The 10,026-nt window shown below is 41.2% G+C and overlaps 1 long non-coding RNA gene across 1 annotated transcript; it reads right to left on the reverse strand.

Annotated features, from left to right (window-relative positions):
• Positions 1-3,597: 3,597 nt before the first annotated feature.
• Positions 3,598-9,822, reverse strand: LOC119323586. The gene is made up of 9 exons (XR_005156408.1): positions 9,397-9,822; positions 9,206-9,257; positions 9,051-9,111; positions 8,450-8,856; positions 8,195-8,232; positions 8,023-8,084; positions 5,901-6,021; positions 4,714-4,795; positions 3,598-3,924 (listed from the first exon to the last, which is right to left on the reverse strand). It is a non-coding gene; the product is annotated as an uncharacterized LOC119323586 (long non-coding RNA).
• Positions 9,823-10,026: the final 204 nt, after the last annotated feature.

The following is a 10,026-nucleotide window of genomic DNA, read 5'->3' on the forward strand; positions in this document are numbered from 1 at the left end:
TTTGTAGAATGCTCTTTTGCGTCACTCATACTTGTTATAGCATGGGCATATCTTTTGTAGAAAGAATTAAACTCTCTTGCTTCACTTATATCTATTTAGAGAGATGACAAGAATTGGTCATTCACATGGTTAGTCATAAAATCCTACATAAAACTTGTAGATCACTAATATGATATGTTTGATTCCTTGCAATAGTTTTGCGATATAAAGGTGGTGATATTAGAGTCGTGCTAGTGGGGCAATTGTGAAATTGATAAATACTTGTGTTGAGGTTTGCAAGTCCCGTAGCATCCACGTATGTAACCGTTGTGTGACAAATTTGAAGCATGGGGTGTTCTTTGATTGCCTTCCTTATGAGTGGAGGTCGGGATCGCGCGATGGCTAACTCCTACCAACCCTTCCCCTAGGAGCATGCGTACTAGTACTTTGCATCGAGGGCAAGTAGACTTTTTAAATAAGTATATGAGATCTTTATGACTAATGTGAGTCCATGGATTATACGCACTCTTACCTTTCCGCAATTTGCTAGCCTCTACGGTACCGTGCATTGCCCTTTCTCACCTCGAGAGATGGTGCAAACTTCGCCCATGCATCCAAACCCCGTGATACGATACGCTCTATCACACATAAGCCTCATTATATCTTCCTCAAAACAGCCACCATACCTACCTATTATGGCATTTCCATAGCCATTCTGAGATATATTGCCATGCAACTTCCACCATCATCATATACATGACTTGAGCATTCATTGTCATATTGCTTTGCATGATCGTAAGATAGCTAGCATGATGTTTTCATGGCTTGTCCGTTTTTTGATGTCACTGCTATGCTAGATCATCGCACATCCCGGTACACCGCCGGAAGCATTCATATAGAGTCATATCTTTGTTAGAGATATCGAGTTGCAATATTGAGTTGTAAGTAAATAAAAGTGTGATGATCATCATTATTAGAGCATTGCCCCAGTGAGGGAAGGATGATGGAGACTATGACTCCCCCACAAGTCGGGATGAGACTCCGGAATTTATGAAAAATAAAAGAGGCCAAAGAAGCCCAAATAAAAAAAGAGGCCAAAGAAGCCAACCAAAAAAATAAAAAATAAAGAAAGAAAATAAAAAAATGAGAGAAAAAGAGAGAAAGGGCAATGTTACTATCCTTTTACCACACTTGTGCTTCAGAGTAGCACCATGTTCTTCATATAGAGAGTCTCTTGAGTTATCGCTTTCATATACTAGTGGGAATTTTCATTATAGAACTTGGCTTGTATATTCCGATGATGGGCTTCCTCAAACGCCCAAGGTCTTCATGATCAAGCAAGTTGGATGCATACCCACTTAGTTCCCAGTTTGCGCTTTCATACACTTATAGCTCTTAGTGCATCCGTTGCATGGCAATCCCTACTCCTCGCATTGGCATCCATTGATGGGCATCTCCATAGCCCGTTGATTAGCCGCATCGATGTGAGACTTTCTCCCTTTTTGTCTTCTCCACATAAACCTCCATCATCATACTCTACTCCACCCATAGTGGTATGTCCATGGCTTGCGCTCATGTATTGCGTGAGAGTTGAAAAAGCTGAAGCGCGTTAAAATGTATGAACCAATTGCTTGGCTGAAACCGGGGTTACGCATGATAGGAGCATTTTGTGTGACGAAAATGAAGCATGGCCAAACTATATGATTTTTTAGGGATAAGCTTTCTTTGGTTATGTTATTTTGATAAGACATAATTGCTTTATTAGTATGCTTTAAGTATTATTGTTTTTATGTCAAACTAGTTGACCAGTTGCGCCAAATGGCGCAGAGACCTGCTGAAGACATGTTGTCGACAAAAATAGTTTCATGCTGCAAGAACCTTCAACTAAATCATGCTTTTTTAACATGTTTATTAAGTTGTTAAATAATAGTCTGGGAAAAGGGAAACTTTGCATAATATGAATATGTTCAGTTTGAAAATATGGCCACTACGATGAGAGAGTAAAGTTGGCATGGTTGTATTTTTTAGCAAATTTGAAAACATGGTTATCATGATGAGAAACCTGGCCGGGCATCTTTTTCCTGCAAAATGGAGGGAAAAAGATAAGAAACATAAGAAAAAAACATGTCTTGTTGTGCATATACGGAGATATAGGGATCAGGAGGTATTAGGATAGCCCATACCTGCAAAAAAAGAGGGAAGAAGATAAGAAACCTAAGAAAAAAAATGTCTTTGTTGTGCATATACGGAGATATAGGGACCAGGAGGTATTAGATAGCCCATATGTTATTCAGCCCAGCCCACATAGAGCGATGCCTGTGGCCCGTGAGGAGCTGAATATGAAGCGACAGAGGGCAGATCCAGTAGAGACTGTCTATCCCCTTTCTTTCTTTCTCGGTTCCTTAGTTAGGTGACAGAGGCGTTTCCTCAGCCGCCGACTAGTGTGATTTATTATCCGTCGCGCCAAATGGTGCAGAGACCCGCTAAAGCCATGTTGTCGATGAAAATAGTTTCATTTTGCAAGGACATATTCGGTACTCGTTGTAGAAAGCCCATATATTAAACCATACTCTTTTGAAAATGTCTATCACATTGTGAAATCCAAGTTTGGAAAAAAATGTGTGCAACTGTTGCACCAAAAATATATATTTTATAACACTGCTCATTGCGCTGAATGGCACCGAGTCCCATTTAAAACCATGTACTTGCTAAAAATATTTGAATTTTTTTAGTAACTTTGTTTGAGCAAGTACATACGGTAAGAACTTAGTAAAAGTTCAATTGATTGTCTGTTTAAGCTCACATAAAATGCAAGATGACAACAACAGAGCACAATTGTATCATGTGCAACAGCAGCCAAAATTAGTTAGCTAATAAACTATCTGAAGGGAACCAACCATTTTAGAGTAGTTTATTCCACATCTCATTCTCCTCCAAAATGTGCCCAAGTGGTCATCAACGAAAATACAATTGTTTTGATACAACAACGGTAAGAGAAATGAGTAACCATCAGAGAAACAAAACGTTTAAATTAGTTTTTCCTAACCATAGAGGAGAGTTGCATGTTAACTTTATAAAAAACGTCAAGGAACAGCATGTTGACATACTCATCCTACTCTCCGTTCTTGTCATCAGTCCCGACAATCAGCTCCTGACCAATACCTTAAGCAACAACCACAACAATGCCCCTTCTTTATCCTTGCATATACAGGAACTCAATCAGGTCAAGAAGATATGAATCAACTCTCAAGATCAAGTGAGATGGGTGCCTTCCCTGTCTACTACTGCCAGGCTCAACAAGAACTCCACATATCAAGCACATGTCGCCTTTCCACAACATGACGACACTCTTCATTGCCTGAGAAGAATAAAACAGGGAGCTCACTTTGATGAGTTGGAATTAGATGCACTCGTTGTAGCTCGACCAAGCTGCGCCCATGGTGTGGACCGGCAGCGGGACCGATGCTCCCGCTGCCTATAGTCTGTTGCGGGTTAGAAGACGTACCCAGCCTCCTCGTAGGTTAGAATATAGTTTTATTCTAGATCATTATCAGTCTCGTAAACTTTTCAGCAGATGATGATGCAATCAAAACAATTCCAAAATAAATGATATACTGATGAGAAAAGGTTAGGATTCTGATAGAAATAGCCAGCCTTCTACTGGCTATATTGGCGAAGTTATTTTCTGTTATTGTATAAGAACAACAAGATTTATAGGGTGAAATCAGGTCATGAACATGCTACAACTTTTGTAAAGGGAAAAAGGTTCACCAAAGAGCAAAAGAAGCATCCAATTGGATCCATTACATTACCCTCTGCTTGATTTTCTGACAAGCAGCAGGATCCTTTTTAAATAAGCTCGTAAGAAACCAGGATGACATCCTTCAAAGGCCTAGGTGTTTCTTCGACTTTTCCAGCCAGGAACATGCAAACAGTAGCGATTGTCTGTATAGATGTTAGATTCAGACTTCATTTACCCGTTCGCCATGAAAAAATAAGAATAACTGCATAACAAATTGTATAGAATACTAATATTCTGTCAAGACATATAGAGGAAAATCACACCATTACCACTTCTGCTGCAGATAAGAACACAAGAAATCACATGCACTCCTATTTCAGTAAACACGCTTGGTACTACTTCATGGATAGGGTGATTTTCAAATGCTTTCACGTTCAATAATTTAAGAGTAACTGGGCCTAAATCAACTCTGCTGGGTGTTTGAGAGCTGTACCAGCCAAAATATTCATGATAAACCCTTAACCCCGCATAATTGATCAAATGGTGTGCCCACCTGTGAACTGCTATTTAGTAACAAGGTCTCAGGCTCTTCTAATCTAAAATCCCCACATCGCACCAAGAGGATGTACATTTGTGCATCTTATCCTCATAGAAAATACCTACTTTTTATAACCACCCCCTGTAGTTCACAAAAGTACAAGTTATTTTAACATCTTCAGAGTCAGATGCTAGCTTCAGCGCCAACTTCTATTGGACTGGAGAAGTACAAAGTGTATTATTAGCTATTAATGCCTCTGTATGGAGAGAACAATCACCAAACTGGAAAACCATGGAGATAGAAACTATTTGTTATTTTTATTCAAACTAAACTATGAGGCAAAAAACAGAATATTATAAACTCAAATAAAGTATCTACATGTTATAAAGTTAGAAGCTGCACTTCAACAAATATTTAAAAATTGGACTATAGTTAGTCATTGACTAACACTTACTCGTCTATCATTTGTTGCATGAGATTGACGAAGGTAAAAACGGTGACAGAACACAATAGATATAGCAATTGTCACGTGTGGCCTACATACAAAGAAACAATTCAGCATAAGTTGACAGTATAATTCCAGCAAGAGTTGTGGCATTATCTCCACGTGTAATAAAAACTAAAGATATGAGCACATCAATTTTTATCACAATTGCAAACTATTAAAGATGTGATGCGTACCATGGAAGCCTTCAAGGGGCCAAAAGAAAAAATGCATACAAACATGCATTGCCCAAAACAATTCTAAAATGCCAAACCACCATCATACAGGGCATATTTTCAGTATATCTTAACATTTCATATGATATGGTAATTTATCGTATTTATGGAGAAAAAAACCAACCAGCAGTTCATTCAGAAAAAATGTGCTTGCCATAAGAGTGCTCCATAAAGAAGTAAAATATTATCTTATCAGACAAACAATTAAATATCTCTGGACCAAATATATGCTGGTGTAAAACAAAAACACATCAGGACTAACCACTGTATGAGTGAAAAAACAAAACTGCAGTACTTACTTACGAAGCCTTTTATCCCAAACAAGTTGGGGTAGGCTAGATATGAAACCCTTTCACGAGGACTTCCCAGGAGGTCACCCATCCTAGTACTACTCTCGCCCAAATGGGTTTCATACCCAAAAGACTGGCTAGTTTTTACGTTGGCTCGCCAAGCCTATCACAACCCTTAGATATGAAACCCTTTCACGAGGACTTCCTAGGAGGTCACCCATCCTAGTACTATTCTCGCTCAAATGGGTTTCATACCTATGGGACTGGCTAGTTTTTACGTTGGCTCGCCAAGCCTATCACAACCCTCCTCCTTTACCCGGGCTTGGGACCGGCTATGCCTAGAAAACTGCAGTAATAAGAAAAAACAAACTGCAGTAATAAGATAAACAAATACAGCTATGTATGGATTAACAACACTAACCACTGTATGTTTGAGTGAAAAAACAAAACTGCAGTAATAAGATAAAAAATGTTCTCAAGGTCACAGCAACGCATATTTTAACCAACAAAGATCAACAAGAACCCGTAATGTGACATATTGGCAACAACGATTGCAATAATTTATAATCATCTGGCTTCTCAATAAGGGATGCAAGCAAGGAATTAATTTGTAGATAATGGAGTTGGATACCTCCAAATTTATACAAAATGTCACAGGTGCACACGGAACCCCGAAGACCTGTGGCGGCAGTCATCCGATAAATCATCTTCCGTTGGCCTGAAGCCTACCTCATACAACAGATCCGACCAACCTATAATTAAGTATGTAAGATACTGAAAAAGTAAGGCAAACACTAGTGGAAGAAGTTGAGTTATGTACAAATTCATTCAATGAGTTAGTACTATGTCGACCATGAAGTCTATGTGATCCGAAGGATAGCTTTGGCCGCTTTGTTCAGATTATCATAAGAGGGATGTTCAAACAAGTGGCAGAGACAGGGATTCAGTGCTAATTGGCTCATGAACTGAGCAAAATTAATGGTTATTTGTTGTTAAAGTCAGCACTCGGCCCCACCGAGGACTCCCTGGCCGGCCAAGTTACACCGCTCTCTCGGCGTCGCCGCTGCGAAGTAGGCTCCCGGCCGGCGGCAAAGACGCCGAGGTAAGCCAACTGCCAACCAACTGCACTTGCATAGTACGACCATGCCCTCTTTGTGTTGTTCGTACGATGTGGGTGCTAATATTAAATTACTGAATTGAACTGAACTAAAGCCTGACATGTTCTTTGTATCGACGAGCTCGACATTTAATTAAGCATCCCACAAAGCATTGGCATCTTAAGATTCGATTACCAGTGCTAGCCAAGGGAAATTATTTGATTTGATGTTGCTTCTAGTGACAAAACAAAACATGGCCTATGGCCACCTTGTTGTTAGACTGGATGCTACCTCAGGAAAGGCACAAATATCAACAGAAAGAACCTATCAATCTTATTTATGTACCACCATGGGGATACTATTGAAGGAAATGATGCACATTTTTGTATTTCTTAGCGACCACCGACCCTGAGGCCTAAACAATGAACCAAATTTGGCATCTTGAGTTGCTCATTTTGTATACCTTCACCGACTGCCATTACCAACTATCATTAGTGAATATCAGCAAGGATCGTAAATTTACTATTTAATACTAACATTCTCATGGTGAGAGGAGACACTATGTTCCATGTTTCTACAGGTTACATATGTCTGAACAATTTTAATCTTATGCTCTACCAACCCTAATTCAACATTTGGTCTTAATGCTACTTAAAGAAAGCCAGCTCCTTTGCACATGTTTTGAGTGATATAAGCTCATTCAATGCCACTGGGGTATATAAGCTCCTTCAGTGACCAACCTGTATTTAACTCCAGGTTGAGGAAACCACATGCATATAAGAAAAATGGATGTTGGCATGAGAATAAGATGTAAAACATGAATGACCGAATATATAGAGTGCATCTGCATTTCCTGTGGTGTACTTAGTACCTGCTGAGCCTCTAAGGTTGGAAACTGCCAATTGTGCAAACATAAGGCAGGATTTTGGTAATATCCATAGGATCTCAAATGAACGTGAGCTCACCACAAAAAGAAGGAACTCCTATCCGGTGCTTAATACCAGACTGTAAAGCCCACTCCTTGTACAACACGTCTATTTCTTCCAGTGTCTCGATGTGTTTGATGACAAAATTAAAGAGAGAAATAAAAAATTACTATAAAACTAAAATAGTTTATACAGAGTACAACGCGTATAGTTAATCTGGCCTAAAATTATTTTCTAATCACACTTATTAGGCAAGGAAATAAAATTTCATAGTGACCTAAACTGAAGATATGGTTGTGACTGCATAGATCTAAACTAAATCATGACATGATTTTTTTGAACAAAGCACAAACAAAAAATATATTAGCGTATAATATCACAAAACCTCAAATTTATTCACTCCTGCGAGCAACTATGTGAACATGTCCATCCCACCCATTGTATGGTGTTCACTTTCGTTTTGCTCCTGCTTCTTTTTGCTTTTACGAAAAAGAGGGGAGAACTCAAAGAAGGAAAGGTGTCTGCACGCGCCGATGAATCGGGGCCGAAGGGAGGAGGCGGCATGGGGAGAGAAAGAACGGGTGAATCACCGGAAACTGTATGGGCCAAAATTAATCTTCAGAGAACATAGGAAATACTAAATAAGCAAAAGGATAATCCCTGGAAATGCAATACATGTTGCAAAACAGTCAAGATCGTCTGTAAAAATATTACAAAATACACATCTTACCCTTCTGCTTGCACTCCTCGACGGCCTGCTCCTTCTCCCTGTCATTGGCCACCTCCCCTCTCCTACAGCCACACCCCAGATCCAGAACATTAAAATGATCAGCAGACCAAGCACCATGATAGCACCCACATAAACGATAATACACGTGTACCTAGGAAATAGAGCAGCTAACCTTAACGAGAAGAACAAAGATGCAACAGATCGTAGAACCTGCAAAACAAATGGGAACGATTTGGTCAGAGCACAACCATGGCACGGTACATAGAAGCAAAAGAACACTGCACAAATAAGAAGTTAGATTCTCGCACAAGAGAGGGATTTCATCGCCTCCAGCTTGAGCTTGCATGCGGGCTGCCTTACATTGCGTCCGACTCAAAGGCAAGGTGAGGAGGCATGGGAGGGGGAGCAAAAGGGATGGGAGGAAGACCTGCGAGGGCGATGACGTCGTCCTTGCCTACCTTGTAGGAGAGGACGCTTCTGGAAACACATGCTTGCACTCACCGGCACTCGCTGTTGCCCAACCGATACAATTAAAATGTAGAATAATTGGGAACAATCACTCGGAGCAACTGCTATCTGTTCAAAGGTTCATGGTATAAGTCCATCCATAAAAGGGTGTGAGCCCCTCAATATGCCAACTAAATATTGTGTCCAGTGAGTGAACTATTAACTCTCTATCATGATACTCATAGTGATACTGAAGAAATAAAAAGGCCTCAATTGCATAACTAATAGGAGAAAATCTGATGCATAAGTATAGAAATGTGATATAAATATGGCCTTGGCTAAAAAAGGAATCAACTGGCCCGGAATATAAGGTCGTTAGATAAACACCTGCAAGTAATTAATTGATCAAAATTAGATGGGAACAATCACTCTGAGCAACTAACAATAATAAACATCACCAACTCAGTTCTCTAAAGAACAAGAAGCCTGTCTATAGACATACCAATGAGAAAATGATGTGCAAACCATGGCATGGATACACACAAAAAAATGAAGATAAAGCATCTGAAGGAAAAGAATACCATGATGTCACAGTTTGCCATATGTGTCCTCCAAATGAACAGAACTGCAGCTGCTAGCACCCTGTAAAGAGAATAGATCGATCCGACCTAGATGTAAGCACATGTGACACACACACAAGAAGATATGAGAATGAAAGCATGGAGAAATCGCCAACCTGTCAGACCAAAGCGACAAGTGGTAAACCGAAGATTAGCACCTGCAAATACCTGACCCAAGCATCAGAGTAGGCAACTTAGTCAAATAACAAAAAAAACGAAAAGGGAATCAAGGGAATAAGCAGAGCAACGTGGGAGGAGAAGGGTGGGGTTGTGGCCCACGCAGGAGCATGGTGGCTAGGGTTTCTACCTACTGCTGGCCAGCGCTGTTCGGTAAGACCCATCGTGTAGCCCGACATAGGAGGGCCGCGACTTGCAGACCAGGCTGTCATTGATGACGAGCGCCGCAGGAGGACAAACTCCTCATCCCAGCTAGAAATTCGGCCGCTGACCAGATCCGGGGGAGAGACGGCAGGCCGGCTTGGCTGCCTCCCGCCACTGGCCTCCTGGCCGTCCCCAGCTCCTCCCCCCCAGCGAGAAAACCCAACCTCCCCAATGCAGCTGTGACAGGGGAAGGGATGGTGAAGGAGGAGGAGGAGGAGGCGACGGAGCCCGCTCGGGGTGGAGCACGGGAGAATGGAGGCGGCCGTGGGATTGGGGAAAGGGGTCTAGGGTTCCACGACTGGAAGCACGCCGCGCGCGAGGAGAGGATTGGCCAAAATCCATTCGCACCTGCGCGACGTTTCACCCAGTCGATAGATGCTAGAAACGAGCCCTCCAGTCATACTCTAAAAAAACATACCGACAGGTAAATATTAGATTTACGTGAAGATCTGACGGCCCAGGCTCAGAACGAGGACGATCCGACGGTCGCGAATGCATGACATCGAGGGATCACCGTGGGAGCGAGTTGGCTAGCCTCTGTATTGTTTGAAATGAT

The sequence above is a fragment of the Triticum dicoccoides genome, chromosome 6B (genome assembly GCF_002162155.2).
Source record: "Triticum dicoccoides isolate Atlit2015 ecotype Zavitan chromosome 6B, WEW_v2.0, whole genome shotgun sequence".
Lineage (NCBI taxonomy): Eukaryota > Viridiplantae > Streptophyta > Magnoliopsida > Poales > Poaceae > Triticum > Triticum dicoccoides.